Source organism: Bufo gargarizans, chromosome 8 (assembly GCF_014858855.1).
Source record: "Bufo gargarizans isolate SCDJY-AF-19 chromosome 8, ASM1485885v1, whole genome shotgun sequence".
Taxonomy (NCBI): domain Eukaryota; kingdom Metazoa; phylum Chordata; class Amphibia; order Anura; family Bufonidae; genus Bufo; species Bufo gargarizans.
In genome coordinates this window covers 145,590,881-145,606,182 of record NC_058087.1, presented here as the reverse complement: position 1 = coordinate 145,606,182, position 15,302 = coordinate 145,590,881, and the positions used below count along the sequence as shown (strand labels likewise).

Below are 15,302 nucleotides of genomic sequence, written 5' to 3'. Positions count from 1 at the left end.
GAACTGAAATCTATGTCAGTAAGATAGCTGGTGTAGATTTCAGGTATAATCTACGGCAGTTTTCGGTCATAGATTATAATAAATGTGTTGGGGCCATGTTTGGCCCTTCCATGCAAATGTTTTAGTAGAGTGGTGAGAGGGGCTGAAACCCTCCAAAAATTAGCAAATGTGGCATACTTCTTGATGATAGTTTAAGACGTATAGTGGTTGATGAATGTATATCTAACATTTTTGCTTAAAGGAAATTTGGCAACTCCAACACCCCCCAAACTAAAGTAGGCAGGGTATATTGTTAGTGATGCCAAGTCTGGAAATGTAATTTTTATCTTCATACACACTTGGATTTCGACACTGTGCTCCAACAAGCCTGCAATAAAATGCTTTGAGAGGACTCCTTTTTGAGCCGCCATCTCCATTATGTGCCTAAGCTCAGGAGTCCTCTCAATGCATTTTACTTCTGTTTTGTGGGAGCACAGTGTCGGAATGCAAGTGAGTATGAAGATAAAAATTTGATAACCAGACACAGCATCACTTACACTATACACTTCTTACGCTAGTTCGGAGGGTGTTTCAGAGCTGAAAGATTCCCTTTAAAGCACTGCTGTATCACAATGGAAACATGAAGTATTAGCTATTGTTATAGCTGAAGTAGCAGTAGTCTGTGAATGCAGATTTGGTGTACAAATACATTTTTTTCCCAAAAGTAAGCTACCACAATATGCCACTGACTATAAATGTTGATACAGTGATACTTCTTTGGGACAACCACCAAAATTTCTATTAAAAGTGGTCTTCTGGAGAAAGAAGAGGGGGTTGGAGTCTTCTCAAAGAAGATGACCAAACTATATGATCTGGTCTGAATAATGAGGTCTTGCTAAAGACATGGTCTTTTGGAGGGGTTTCATTTGTACATAAAATAGCCACGTTTTTGAGTACTGTGTTTTCATAGCCTAAATGAACATCTGGGGATAAATGGCGCTCAAGAAGAACTATGTAGTATCATGTGATTGGAGTGCCCAATGGCAAGGCAGGACTGCTGGGTCTTAGAAAAGCCAGGTGAACAACAAAAAAAAGCAGAACTATGTTTCACAAAAAATAAAATTGGTAGCTCAACAAATGGTCAGGGCTGTAAAACCAGTATGTACACAATATAAAAAAATAAAAATGCCTTGTCTTTTAGAACCATAACACTCTGGTCATTGAGAAGTGATTTTATGTTCCTACACTCAACCTTCTTTGGGACCTAGAGATTTTGTCTTCTTATCTCTCTGTATGCCTGCTTAAAATTGATCCTCTAAGCCATAGTTATGGGGGAAGGGGGCTATGTGTTAAAAGACTGAAAGTCACATTCACTTCTTCCCTCTTTCAACAATATACTGACAAAGTGGCTAACTTACGAGTACAATGTGAGAACATGTATTTTAGGGGTGGGTTCCAATTAAATCCACCCAGGAAATCCAAATAGCAAGAAGAGTCCAAGGCACATCAGCCAAAACAGCAATGTTTCAGCATGCAAGGCTTATTCTTGAATTTCTTGCAAGATTATGTGGCTTTTCAACTGGTTACATTGTGGTGGGCACTGTAGCAAGGGTAAACAGCATGCCACATATCAAAATTTGGATATTTGACCTAATTTTGTGAAACGATTCCTATTCTATCCCTAATAATAATCAATCTTTGAGGGGTTTAGAGAGAACTTCTGGCGAGATTGGGGCTGCCATTAGTAGCTCCCTAATCTATTTGATGTTTCCATCCCAATGACTGGAAAGTGCAGATATTGAATAGAAGCATTGGATAATTCTCCTAAAAAAATAAATAAAAAAATGGCAACAAAACCATGAATTTTAATTCTCTCCATATGCAACATGTGAATAAGAATACAGAGATTTCATGAAAATCCGTGATGGCAAATCCACAGCTAATCAGTCACGTGTGACCCCAGCCTAAGTTTGAGTAACAACACATGAAGTCTTCAGGCAGTGTTGTGACTTTAGCACATAGTCTGAAGGAAATACAGAGGCACACCCCAATAGTTAGACAATAAACAGCAATAAAGAAGAGGAGACAGAGAACATGTGTTTCCAAGCAGATGAGATGTACAAAGAAGAGAGTGGAATAAATAAGAGAAAAATGGTCTGATACATAGAAGAAAAGAGCTGTATAAGTTATTTGACATAATAAAGAACTATAGGAGTGGTCGAGCCACACCGGATGGCTGGGTAAATAGTGGCCTGAGAGATAGGAATTCTGGAAAGTGGCTGGGCAAATAGGATATCTGAGAAATAGCAGTCTGACCAATAAGAGACCTGACGAAGTCTGTCAGATAGGAGATCTGGGGAGGAATCGACCTGGCAGATAGAAGATATAGGAGATGTTGGGAAGAAGAGACCTGGCAGTTAGGAGATCTGGGAAAGAAACGACTAGGCAGATAGGAGATCTGCGGAATAAGGGACCTGGCAGACAGGAGATCTGCGGAAGAAGGGAACTGGCAGATAGGAGATCTGGGGAAAAATGACCAGGCAGATAAGAGATCTGGGGAAAAAACGACCAGGTAGATAGGAGATCTGGGGAAGAAACGACCAGGCAGCTAGGAGAACAGGGGGAAAAAAGGACCAGGCAGATAGGAGATCTTGGGAGGAAGCAACCTGGCAGATAGATGTGCGGAAGAAGTGAACTGACAGATAGGAGATCTGGGAAAGAAACAACCAGGCAGCTAGGAGAACTGGGGAAAAAAGGACCAGGCAAATAGGAGATCTGGGGAAAATACGACCAGGGAGATAGGAGATCTGGTGAGGTGACGTTATATAGGTCAACTCAGAAAGAAGCAGCCTGGCAGAAAAGAGGAAAGCAGTAGCCTGGCACATGAGATGTGGGGAAGGGGCAACTTGACACATGGGAGATCTGGGGTAAAAGCGACATGGCAGATAAAAGATCTGGGGAAGAAGTGTCCGGGCAGATAGGAGATCTGGGGAAGAAGCAACCTGGCAGATAGGAGATCTGGGGAAGAAGCAACCTGGCAGATAGGAGATCTGGGTAAGAAGTGTCCTGGCAGATAGGAGATCTGGGTAAGAAGTGTCCGGGCAGATAGGAGATCTGGGGAAGAAGCAACCTGGCAGATAGGAGATCTGGGGAAGAAGCAACCTGGCAGATAGGAGATCTGGGTAAGAAGTGTCCTGGCAGATAGGAGATCTGGGGAAGAAGAGACCTGGCAGATAGGAGATCTGGGGAAGAAGAGACCTGGCAGATAGGGGATCTGAGCAAGTGACATCTGTTATATAGGTAAACTGAGAAAGAAGCAGCCTGGCAGAAAGGAGGGAAGCAGCAGCCTGGCATATGAGATGTGGGGAAAGGCCAATCTGCCACATAGGAGATCTGGGAAAGGAGTGTACTAGCAAGAGGTTTGTAAGCCCCAGAGCTAGGACAGAAGTCTGCTTAAACCTCATACTGTACAGGTACACTTAAACAATAACACATCTCTTTTAAAAAATAGAAAAGGCTACATCAACATAATTTCTCTAAATGATAAACTGCAACTATTTACTGAAGTAACAAACTCTGCAAAAGTCACCAACAAAAAATATTTAGCTATGGGAATCCTACCAAACTAGGTCACTGTAGAAATTTCATTACGTTACTAGTGGAGGCCTCTGCCTATTCTCTCGGGCGAAAATAAAGCTGAATCCGGCACAGTTAATTTTGGGATTCCTGCCAAATTTACATGGGATATAAAGTACACAGCGTAGAGGAAAGAGCTAATCTCTGAGAACTAACAACATACTTAAAAGGAGTCTGTCACGTCATTTTCACCAACACTGCCCCGCAGATTGCACATGCATTCTGAACATACCTGTGTGTGCTATATGGCTTTATTCCATGTCCAGAAAAGTGCTTTTATTCTGCAAAAAAACAGCTCCCAATTGTCTAGGTAGGATTTTCTATTCTAAGTGCTCAAAGCAATCTTAAGAAAAGGGGAGGGCTACTCATATCTTTGGATTGGTAGCTAGAGATATTAGCCTACTCTTTTTTGAAAGCTGGCATTCCATACCAGAATCACAGCATTATATCCACAACATTAGAAGCTATAGCTGTTAGAAATCGAGTCAGAAATGAAAGCAGTAAAAACCTGCTTTTTCTATACTTTCAGCTGCATTTACTGCCATCCCGATTTCTAACAGCTATATCTCCCAATGTAATTGATATAATACTGTGATTCTAGTACTGTTTGAAAGCATGGAATGCCATGTCTCATATCTCCAGCTGCTACCATTCCAAAGATATGAGCAGCTAAAAGCAGCTCTCCCCTCTTCAGTCTGGTTTGCTTTGGGCACTTTGAACAACAAAGCTCGCCCAGACGGGCACTTGGGAGCCATTTTTCAGCACAAGAAAAGCACTTTTTCTGGACATGGAATAAAGACACAAAGTACACACAGGTATGTTTGGAATGTGTTTACAACCTTCAGTGTGGCAATGCTGTAAGTTATTGTGGTGCAAATGAGGTGACAGACTCCCTTAAAGGTGCTACTAACCAATGGCTTATTATATACATAGGAGATTGGTTTGTACATACTCTGTTCACTGTTTTAAACCACAATGTGATGTTTATTGTTATGCAAGCAGGTGTGGACCTTCTGCGACACTGACCGGCTATTCCCTGGAGGGGAGTGGCTATTAGGGTAGTTACCAGGTACCACTCCAGAGCAGTCCCAGAGTCCGTGGAAGCTGACTAGGGGGTTGGAGATACTGGTGCAAGCACCTAGGGAAAATAAGTGGTCTGGAAGTCTGTAGTCAGAGAGAGCAGGCAGCGAGATCAAGCAAAGTCCGTAATCAAAGTCCAAGATGAGAGGCAAGCGGCAAACAAGAGAAATCCGTTAAATCAATAAGCAGGGTCCGGTACACAGAAAAGCAGAAACTTCCAAACACCTTCACACCAGGAACTAGATTAGCTAGTGACCAAGATTGCTCAGGCACCTTCCTGGAGTAGCAAGCGCCTTAAATACTTCCTGCAAACCAGTCATAGGCTGGGGAGATAGAGGGTGTACACGTGCTGGCTCAGAAGGTAGGAGAGACACGCCCGTGCATGCCCTAACAAACCGTACAGGGCTCAAGCAGGAAGTAAGCACTGGCATGACGCACAACAGCTTAAGCTACCTGATGCCCGCACTTGTCAGCAGAGCACATGACAACAGAAGGGAAGGAGGGAGCCCGGCACCCATGCCCACATGTAGGCACAGAGCACTGGGCTAACATTAATATTTTTATTATTATAATAATGCTTTGTGATTAGTTTTTAATCTAGTCTACACCAGTCAGTCACATGTTGCTTCCAAAGGCAAAGCACAGTCTCGGCCACAGTACTACTATGAAGGGAAACATAAAAGATTTTGTATCCATCACCACAAGTCATCACTGTAATTACTAAATATGATATTGCACATAATTCTTCTCCAATATTAATAAAGTCCCCCAGCTATGAGTACCTGACATATGTCTCCGGGCTCGTAATACAATCATTATGTACTGATAGAATAAGCTTTGCTTGAAGATACCCCAGCATCCGGGCATGCAAATCTTTGGATTGTGATGCACAGTCCATGTTCCATTTCTGTATGTGGTTTTACAAATGTAAACCTGAAGTCCGATTAGATGCCACTTTTTTTTCTCTCTGAAAGAGCTTTGATGCATGAGGCCCTGTGTGCCACAATAAAACATTGCGTTTGTTGTCTCTGGCACAGCTGGCAGCAGAAACCCTCCGTCCTCTAGATCAATAGGTGACAGATGCTGAACAGGCAGCGGCAAAATTAATAAGACTGCAGGTTTCCACACAGCAAGAGAAGAAAATTCTGCTGCAAGATAAAGGTAAATTGCCTGGACTATATGTGCATCCTTGACTCATTGCCTTTGACTACATGTGCATCATCAGCTCCCTTCAAAAGACTTGCATACATTTGTATGACACCTGGAATTAGGTAAAGATGCTCCCATTCATGGAGGATCAGGCCATCACCAATGAAACATAAAAACAGATGGATTTGAGGGCATGCTGTGAATTTTCAAATTCACAGCATGCCCAATCTCAAATGTTTTCTGAACCTGTCACTGATTGGGCTACATTCACATCTGCGCTTTCCCTTTCTGCTATTGATCTCCGTCAGAGGACCTCAATAGCGGGGGGAAAACGCTTCCGTTTTGTCCCCATTCATTGTCAATGGGGACAAAACTGAACTGAATGAAAAGGAATGCACCAGACTGCACTATGTTCCGTTTGGTTGCGTCCCCATAGCGGAAAGAATAACGCTGCAAGCAGCGGTTTTCTGTCCGCGATGTGGTGCAGAGCAAGACGGATCCGTCATGACTCACAATGTAAGTTAATGGTGACGGATCCGTTTTCTCTGACACAAAAGAAAACTGATCCGTCCCCCTTTGACTTAGAATTTTTTAGAGACGGACCCATCTTGTCTATTTTAGAGATAATACAACCGGATCCGTTCAGTACTGATGCAGGCGGTTGTATAATTATGATGGTGAAAGTAGCCTCACTTGCAAACAGTGAAATCTGCTGCCATATCCAAACAGAAATCCATGGCAAACCCCAGATGCACAATCAACACTGTCCTCTGCACCTGGAAGGAGGGGCGAGGGAAGAAAAGAGGAAATCTGTGGAAGCATAAACTCTCTCACTGTTCATCTTGACACACGGATACTTCTAGGGCACTGAACTCCGGAGAAGCTCTAGTCACTCGTGGTTATGCATTTGTCATTAGCTCCATGTCTAACCTTGCGCTGACACTTTGGGCTAGATTTAGAGGAATCAATCAACCCCTGATTTAAAGAATTTTAACATGAAAATGGGTCTCCAAAAGACTTTGGAGCTGCATCTCACATGTCTGTCTGTACAAGGTGGACTCAAGTTAAAGGGAACCGGTCACCGGGCTTTTAGGTATAGAGCCGAGGACATGGATTGCTAGATGGCCGCTAGCACATCCACAATCCCCAGTCCCCATAGCTCTGTGTGCTTTTATTGTGTAAAAAAATGATTTGATACCTATGCAAATTACCATGAGATGAGTCAGAGCTTGAAAATATGACTCTTCTCTGGTCACACAAGTAAGATATGACATCTGTTTTTTTTACACAATGTTTTTTTTTTACACAATAAAAGCACACAGAGCTATGGGGACTAGATATTGCGGATGTGCTAGCGGCGATCTAGCAACCCATGTCCTCAGCTCGATACCCAAAATCCCGGTGACAGGTTCCCTTTAACTTGAGTCCACCTTGTACAGACAGACATGTTGTGAGATGCAGCTCCAAAGTCTTTTGGTGACCCATTTTCATGTTAAAAAAGCCAGAACAGAGAGCAGTCACAAAGATCAACTCATGGTCAGGAGGACTCCACATGTCCATAAATTACATAGACAGACAATTAATATAAAACCCGTGTAATGCTTATTTTGGCCCGTGGCGGGACTGTAGGGTGTCGGCGGTTCATGACCACTGCTGCTCCAGTTGGCACTGCAGCCAGATCGCCCACCTGCTACGGCGCCCCTGTTAGCCATCAGCTCAGACTCGCTGGTATTCCCCTTCTCTCTGTCTTCCCTTCCTCAAAACACGTTAAGGGTCTGGACTGCTATTGGCTGCTCCCCCAGTCGCTAGATGTTTTGATCTGCGTGACGGGGAGATGCAGCGGTGGTCTGGTGGGGATCAGGAGCGACGCGGGTGCCGGAGAGCAGGGTAAGTATAATCTATATGAGGGGCACGTGCATTGTGGAGCATCTTTTACACTTAGTATAACAAAGTCTTGCAAAGATGTGCTGTTTCTACGTTCACCTGCCCATGCATCTTTAAGACCAGTGGGGCCACTTAGATAATGCCCTTAGGCTGCTGTCACATGTCACTGTGCTAAGTTTTAGATGCAGGAAAAAAAAAAGCATCAAAAACCCATATGCAGTTTTTGCAACAATTAAGGCTACTTTCACACTTGCGTTCGGGGCTCCGCCTGTGAGTTCCGTTTTAAGGCTCTCACAAGCGGCCCCGAAACGCTTCTGTCCAGCCCTAATGCATTCTGAGTGGATGCGGATCCGCTCAGAACGCATCAGTCTGGCTCCGTCTGTCCTCCGCTCCGCTCAGCAGGCGGACACCTGAACGCTGCTTGCAAACGGATCCGTTCTGAACGGATCTAAGCATTTGCATTATAGGTGCGGATCCATCTGTGCAGACACCAGACGGATCCGCTCCGAACGCAAGTGTGAAAGTAGCCTTACCTGCAGTTAGAGTGCGTTTTCTTCTAGCAAAGAAGAAAACTAAATTACATTAGTTATTAAACTGAGTTAAATTAATGTCATTTACAGTGTCTGCTGTGTTTCCTCTTGCTGGAAGAAAACTCACTTATAACCACAGCCATGTTTTCAAAAACCGCATGAGGTTTTTATTGCATTTTTTTCCCACATCCAAAACGCAGCACAGCCAAGATGTGTGACAGCACCCTTAGGAGTTGTCCCAAGCCAAATCTGTTCAAATGACACAGCTGATCCACATCTCCTTCATAACAGGAACATTTGCTTCCAAGATCTTCTGCAAGATAAGGCTGATTTCTGCAGCAAAGTGGGACCCTATTAACAAAAGGGGATTGTCCAACATAGACAGCCCTTTAATGGATGTGATTTACATTTGGATTTTTAGAAAATAATGTTTACTAAAGATCTATGATAATTGACATTTCATATGCCAGAGAACGGAATTACTTGGGAGCCTCTTTTGCATTCCTTGCTTTATTGGCATCCCTGCTCAACACGATGACTATGACTATGTGCATCGTTCTCACGTATGCTTCAGTTTCCGTAATTTATGGAGTTTAACAATGTATGCAACAAAAACACCAAACAAAAATTTCAAGATAGGGAAAATTACTTCCAACAGTCTAAATATATCAAGGAACCCTCGCCAGGGGCCGAATAGGAAGTTTAGGCTAAGATATAACTTTTATTATGATTGTTTAAAAATCTGGGAGTACCAGCTATCAAAGGACAAACATACAAAAACAACTCAAATACTCAAGTCCCAGGGTGCAAAATCCCCAACAGGGTTAGACATCCAGATAGGGTCTCCCTGATTGGGGCAATTCTTTGTGCAGTAAGGCAGGGCCTTTGCAGTTTTCCTCCCCTAGTCCTTGGTCAGGGTCTATTCTAGGGATAGATACTCGCCACAGCTGCCCTGCACAAAGTAACTTACTATCAATTGCCAGTCATCCCTCGGGCTGTACAGTTACCGGATGGTCCCTAAGCTCATCAAATGGTAAGACTGCTCCTTTTCTCTAGAATTGTTTATAGTCTTATCTGTTCTTGATTGGAACCTCTGGTACGATTTTGTCCCCTCTGGGACTTGAGTATTTGAGTTGTTTTTGTATGTTTGTCCTTTGATAGCTGGTAATCCCAGATTTTTTTACGATCATAATAAAAGTTATATCTTAGCCTAAACTTCCTATTCGGCCATGGCGAGGGTTCTTTGATATAATTAGTTTAACAATGTATGCCAATATCCATACGTCCTCATTTATCTGAATGCTAAGAAGGTCTCAAAGAAACATTTTACGTGTTAAAGATACCCATAAATGAAAACTTACTTGGCTATCCTTAAAATACATTCCTGTCGGTTCAATCTAGGTGCAAGAAAGTGTTATTCTGAATCATTTAATGAGCTAAAAATAACGCCCTCCACAAATAAGAACTGGCAGCATTAAATCATAATTAGGCAATTTCCTGCAAATTAAGATGCCAAATTGATTCTCAAATTATCACCAGAGCAGTTTGCCCCAGATGCTATTTTCTAGCTTTCTTTTATTAAAAATGCATAAAGTAATCAAACATTCTGAAACATAAGAGTAGCACAATGTTAAGCATACATTTCTCCTGTTTCTTCTACTACATCAACACCATGTTGAAAATGCATGTGTTTCAGCTTGGAAAAACTTTGAAGTTTTTGAATACTTTTTTTTTTATTACACCAATGCCCCGACACGAACACTCTGGAAACACTTACCGTACAGTAGAAAAAACTTCCTAAAATAACATATAAAGTAGCATCACTCCCTTTAGTGCAAGGTACTTGGAAATCAGAAGTTCCTCACAATGTCACCTCAACTACAACTGAAAAATACTGGTATGTCCCTTGGAACAAACTGTAATACAAAAGTGCTTAAGAGAGATGTCCAGCTTTGGAGACATTTTTGACAGACCCCTGCTGCATGTTGTACTTGTTTAAAACTCATACTCACCTGCTCCCTGCCACTGAGTTTCGTCTCCATCACTCCATGGATGGCTTTTCATATCCCTGCTGCGATAACACAAGGGGAGGACATGACCACTGCAGCCAATTTCTGATCCTTGCATCACAGGTGACATAAGTGGAGCAGGTCACCGCAGCAGCCAATCGTGTGCTCCCCCCTCCCCCTGTCAACAGGATGTTGATTTCAGCACCGCAGGAAAAAGAAGAGCTGACCATGAAGCGATGGAGACCAAACCCAGTACCGACGAACAGGTAATTATGATCTCCACCGCAGGTCGGCCATTCTGCAAAAGTCTATCATTGTCTTGGATAACCCTTTTAACTACCAATGATGTGGTTTTGACCCTTATTACCACAATTTAGTAATATTTTGACCCCAAAGGTACTGTTAATGCATAATTTTATCTGGAGCTACCAAAAGCTGAGGAGCCACAAGAAGTGGCACCATGAGCCACACCTGGAGCTTAAGGCACAGGCTGGGAGACACTCTTGTACTAATCAAAAGCGACTTTAAAACATAACCTTTATTGACAACTAACATTCGGATATAAGGCACAAAAACACAAAATGGACCATTAAACCAACAGGTACATGGATGACCACCAGATACCCATAAAGGAGAGTAACAAAATGGGCAGGGCGCCTAATATGTATGTATGTGTGTGTGTGTGTGTGTGTGTGTGTTATGCAACTCTACCATGAACCTGGTTGTTATTATTTCTACTACATTATCCGAAGTGATGGACTTTCTGAATTACTGTATTGTCATCAGTATGATAATTGTATAGGCTTATTATCTCTTCTCTGTTCATGCCTTATTAGTCCCCCGATGAAACACTCATTTATTCAGGGAAACACATAAGTACAGGGAATAACAGAGTATAATTGGGGTAGGTTCTTTTACAGGGTCAACCTTTTTTTTTTTTATCATGTATCACACTCTTGTTTTACTAACATTTTAAGGCTGGTTACAGGTCAGTGAGGATATACAGTATTGATACTTACATACCCAGATATACTTTGTCATTTCCATTTTAAGGGAATTGTCCACCGTTTTGTGCTGCCTTTTTTCAGACCCCCGAACATTGCTGAACCTGCAGTGGTGGGCATAATTACCTGATCTGTGCAATTGGGGTTCAGTTCCATCAATCCCCCTCGTGCGCCACTGGTCCTGGGTGTACCAACAGCAACATGTGCAATGACACAGGTCATGTGACCACCACAGCTAATGATTGGCTGCTGCACCTTGTCAACCATATGTCACGTGACCCAGCGATATGACACATGGGTGACACGTAACCACCGCGTCCAGTCATTGGTTGTGATGGACACATGACCCATATGAAACAGGATGTTACCTCAGGTACACTTGGGACCAGAGGGAGTGATGGAGCTGGAACACAGCGGCGGTGATCAGGTAAGTATGGTCACCGCCACGGGTCCGGCCATGCTTTGGGGGTCTGAAAGAAAACACTACAAAGGTGGACAACCCGTTTAAGGTTCTTTCACAAGGGCCTGTAGATGAGCAACATAGAACGTCAACTGATGCTTGTTGAGAACATTTAAATACAACAGATCATCATATTGCATAGGGATAAGCGATTGTTAGTACGACTTTGTCCCCTATGAAGTCTGCAGTTTGTGAGCAGCACGTTCCCTGTTTAACAGAGAAGACATGCTGCCAACAAATGATGATTTTAGTGCCCAGGAAAAAAAAAATGACAAATTTGAGTCTGCTCACTTTTCTGCTGATCGGTGGGCATATGGGCAGTGGTTGGAAAAAGAAGTTTCTCCAAACGTTCATTTAACCAATCACTGTGTAAAAGAGTCTTTAGTGATAAATACCTCAGCGATAGAATACATTATAAAATATGAAAAGATATTTCTTCCTTGCACTGTTCATATTACTGGAACTTTGAGAGGATTTTTGTAGTATGCACTATTAATGGGGTTTTCCAGAATTAGAATATGGATGTCCTATCGTCAACACAGGTCATCAATATCTGATCAGTGGAGGAGGTCTGATTCCAAGAACCCCTGCTGTTCAGCTGTTTGAAGAGGCAGCGGCACTCCGGTGAGCTCTGCCGCCTAGTCCTAGGCCAGTGACATCATGTTCGTATGTCACATGGCCTATTTGCAGTTCAGTCCCATTCAAGAGAGTGGGCCAGGGCTGCGGCCTCTTCAAATAGATGATCAACGAGGGTGATGGGAGTTGGACCCTCACAAATCAGATATTGATGACCTCTCCTGAGGATAGGTCATCAATATTTTACTCCCCGAAAACCCCTTTAAAACCCTTTTACTATTGGTGACTTATCCTCAGGATAGGTCCTCAAGATCAGACCGGCAGGGGTCCGACTCCCGACACCCGCGCCGTTTAGCTGTATGCGCGTGTGCCGTCTTCAGTCTCTATTCCTGTCCGCTGCTGCGGTCTACGGTCTTTGCCATAGTAAAAGCTCAGACAACCCCTTTAATATTTTAAATTTTGCAAGTAACAAATTATTCCTTGAACTAGAAACATAGAGAGAAAACTGTACATGGCGAAATGAAACAAAACAAAATAACAGATTTTGCTGGGGTTTTTTTTGTTGTTTTTTTTTAACCGAGTTTGCAATGACCCAAACAGCCCTTTGACTGTTTAACTGTAACACTGTCACTACAGAAATGCAGAAACGGATAACATTTTATTTGTATTTTCTGTTACCATTGTGCGTCCTTTGCTGTCAAATTAGAAGCCAAAAAAAACCTGTCAAGTAGATGAAATCAAAATTAGTGGCTCAATCCCTGTTGGCCAGAATGCTTCACTTGCCATTATGTCATTATCAGCAGAAGAATATCAGAGTCCTCAGCATTACACAGCAAAAAAATCTTTAATTTTAACCTCGGGGCATTTATGCGCAGAAGAAAGTGATATGAATTCGAAGACTTTCTACTTTAGCAGTGACTCGGGTCATAAAGATTTCTGAGACGGTATTTAGAATTCATCATTTTCCACTTTCTTGCTGAATTATTTAGGACTGCATATTTTAACTGCTCTTTCTTATTATGCTTGAGAAAATAAACTTTTAAGTCAGATTTATTTTTCTTTGGCAGACTTGTGAAAAAGTTGTAAAACCAAAGTTTGTGAATATTTTCTCAAAATCGCTTTATTGCAATTGCTTAGTTGCTTAATGCTGCAGGTTTATGAATTGCTAAATGGAGGTGTTGCTAACAGTGCCGTTTCTCATCACTTCCTACTCTACTCCCGTGTCCTCTTGATGGCGGCGCCGTGTTGCTAGAAAAACCTGCATTTTCCACTGTTGGTGGCAGGGTGGCATTTGATTCTGGTGGTTTATTTAGGTGTGCATTTGCTCCCAATTTACTTCTGTGTTGTTCTCTAATCATTGATCAGCCATTCTGCTGAACCAGCAAAGCAGTGGTTAACCGGTCCTGAGCACTTCTACCATGCAACATAATTGGTTGTTTTTTATTACATCATCAAGGTCTACTATTCAAGCCAGTTCCTTCACTTATTGACTGGGTGTCAGCTACAGCACAGCACGGTTACACATCCTTTTTTGCCCGGTCACTGTTCCTGTAGAATATGCCTCATACCACCATGATTCTGCTTCCTTGATCCTAGAGTGTGGGTCTAGTGCTGTTTGTAATACTACTGTTAGGGTACTTTCACTTCTGCGGCATGGACTTTGCCAGGCTGTTCCAGCAGAGAACGCCCTGCCAGAATTCTCCAGATCCAGCACTGCTGGATGCAACTGGAATGCTCGCCGACCCTCTTAACTATAATGGGTCCGGCAGAGATCCTGCTGCAATCCCGCAAATATGCAGAGAATCTGCCGGATACAAACCGCTGAACGCTGCAGTTTGTGTTGGGCCAATTCCTGGCATTCTCTGCCAGAACTGGCGGCAGATGGGAAAGTAGCCTTAGTCCTGTCTCCTGGCTAATCCTGATCATGTTCCTGCCTAGACCCTTGGATTCTACTTCTGGTCTTAACCTTTGTCTTGTTCCTAACTACACTAAAACCTGACTGCTCTCCAAGAGACTACCATTGGCTCTGTTAGCTACCAGGCTACACTCTTGTTCCAGGTTCTGACCAGGCTGGCTTCTGGTCATTGCTCTTCCTGGTTACAGTCTCTGGCTATGCTCCTGGCTTTCATGTTCCTGTCTCTGTCTAGTGACTAAATTCCTGCCCCTTGATCCTGGCCCTTTTCTAAGCTTCAAATTCATGTCATGTCTTGCTGTATGGTATATGGCAGCCAACTGATGACTGTTCCAGGAACCAAAACCCTGAAATTATGCTGCATCAGAATCCACACCCTCTTTCTAGCATTAAAAGACCACAGATCCTAAGAATAAGCCATCAAAGGATGTTTTCGGAAACCCCTTTATTCAACGTTCCACTGAACAGTTAAAGGGGTTTTCTGGGTCATCAATATCTGATTGATGGGGTCCAACACACAGCACTCCTACTAATCAGCTGCTTCAAGCAGCTGCTAGGACCAGAAACTTTACTTCAGACAGAGCCAGATATAGGAGGCTCCATTCATTGGTAGTGGTTGTGCTCGGGTATGGCAGCTCAGCTCATGATGGGAGCTGAGCTGCAGCACACCAGCACTGTAAATTAGGACTTATGCACACAATCGTTGTCATAGTCCACATTTTTTACAGGTCAGATGCAGACCCATTCATTCAATGGGGCCGTAATAGATGCGGACACCACACCGTGTGCTATCTACATCCGTATGTCCGTTCCACTGCACCCCCAAAAAAATAGAACATGTCCTAATCTTATCCGTATTACAGACAAGGATAGGACAGTTCTATATGGGCCAGACATTTTGCGACAGTGTGTATGAGCCCTTACACTGTGGCTAAACCTTCCATCCACCGCATAGCTTCTGGCGCTGCAGCAGACTGAAAAGTTCATTGTGGGGGAACCGAGGTATGGGAAAGATGGGTTGAGTGAATGGAGGTCATATATCTTCACTTCTCCAAAGCAGTGCATAATGTTAGTACATACCAT

The 15,302-nt window shown here is 43.0% G+C and overlaps 1 protein-coding gene across 1 annotated transcript in view; it reads right to left on the bottom strand.

Annotated features, from left to right (window-relative positions):
- Positions 1–15,302, bottom strand: part of SNX29 (sorting nexin 29) — a 503,522-nt gene that overhangs the window by 262,293 nt on the left and 225,927 nt on the right. The window lies entirely within an intron of this gene.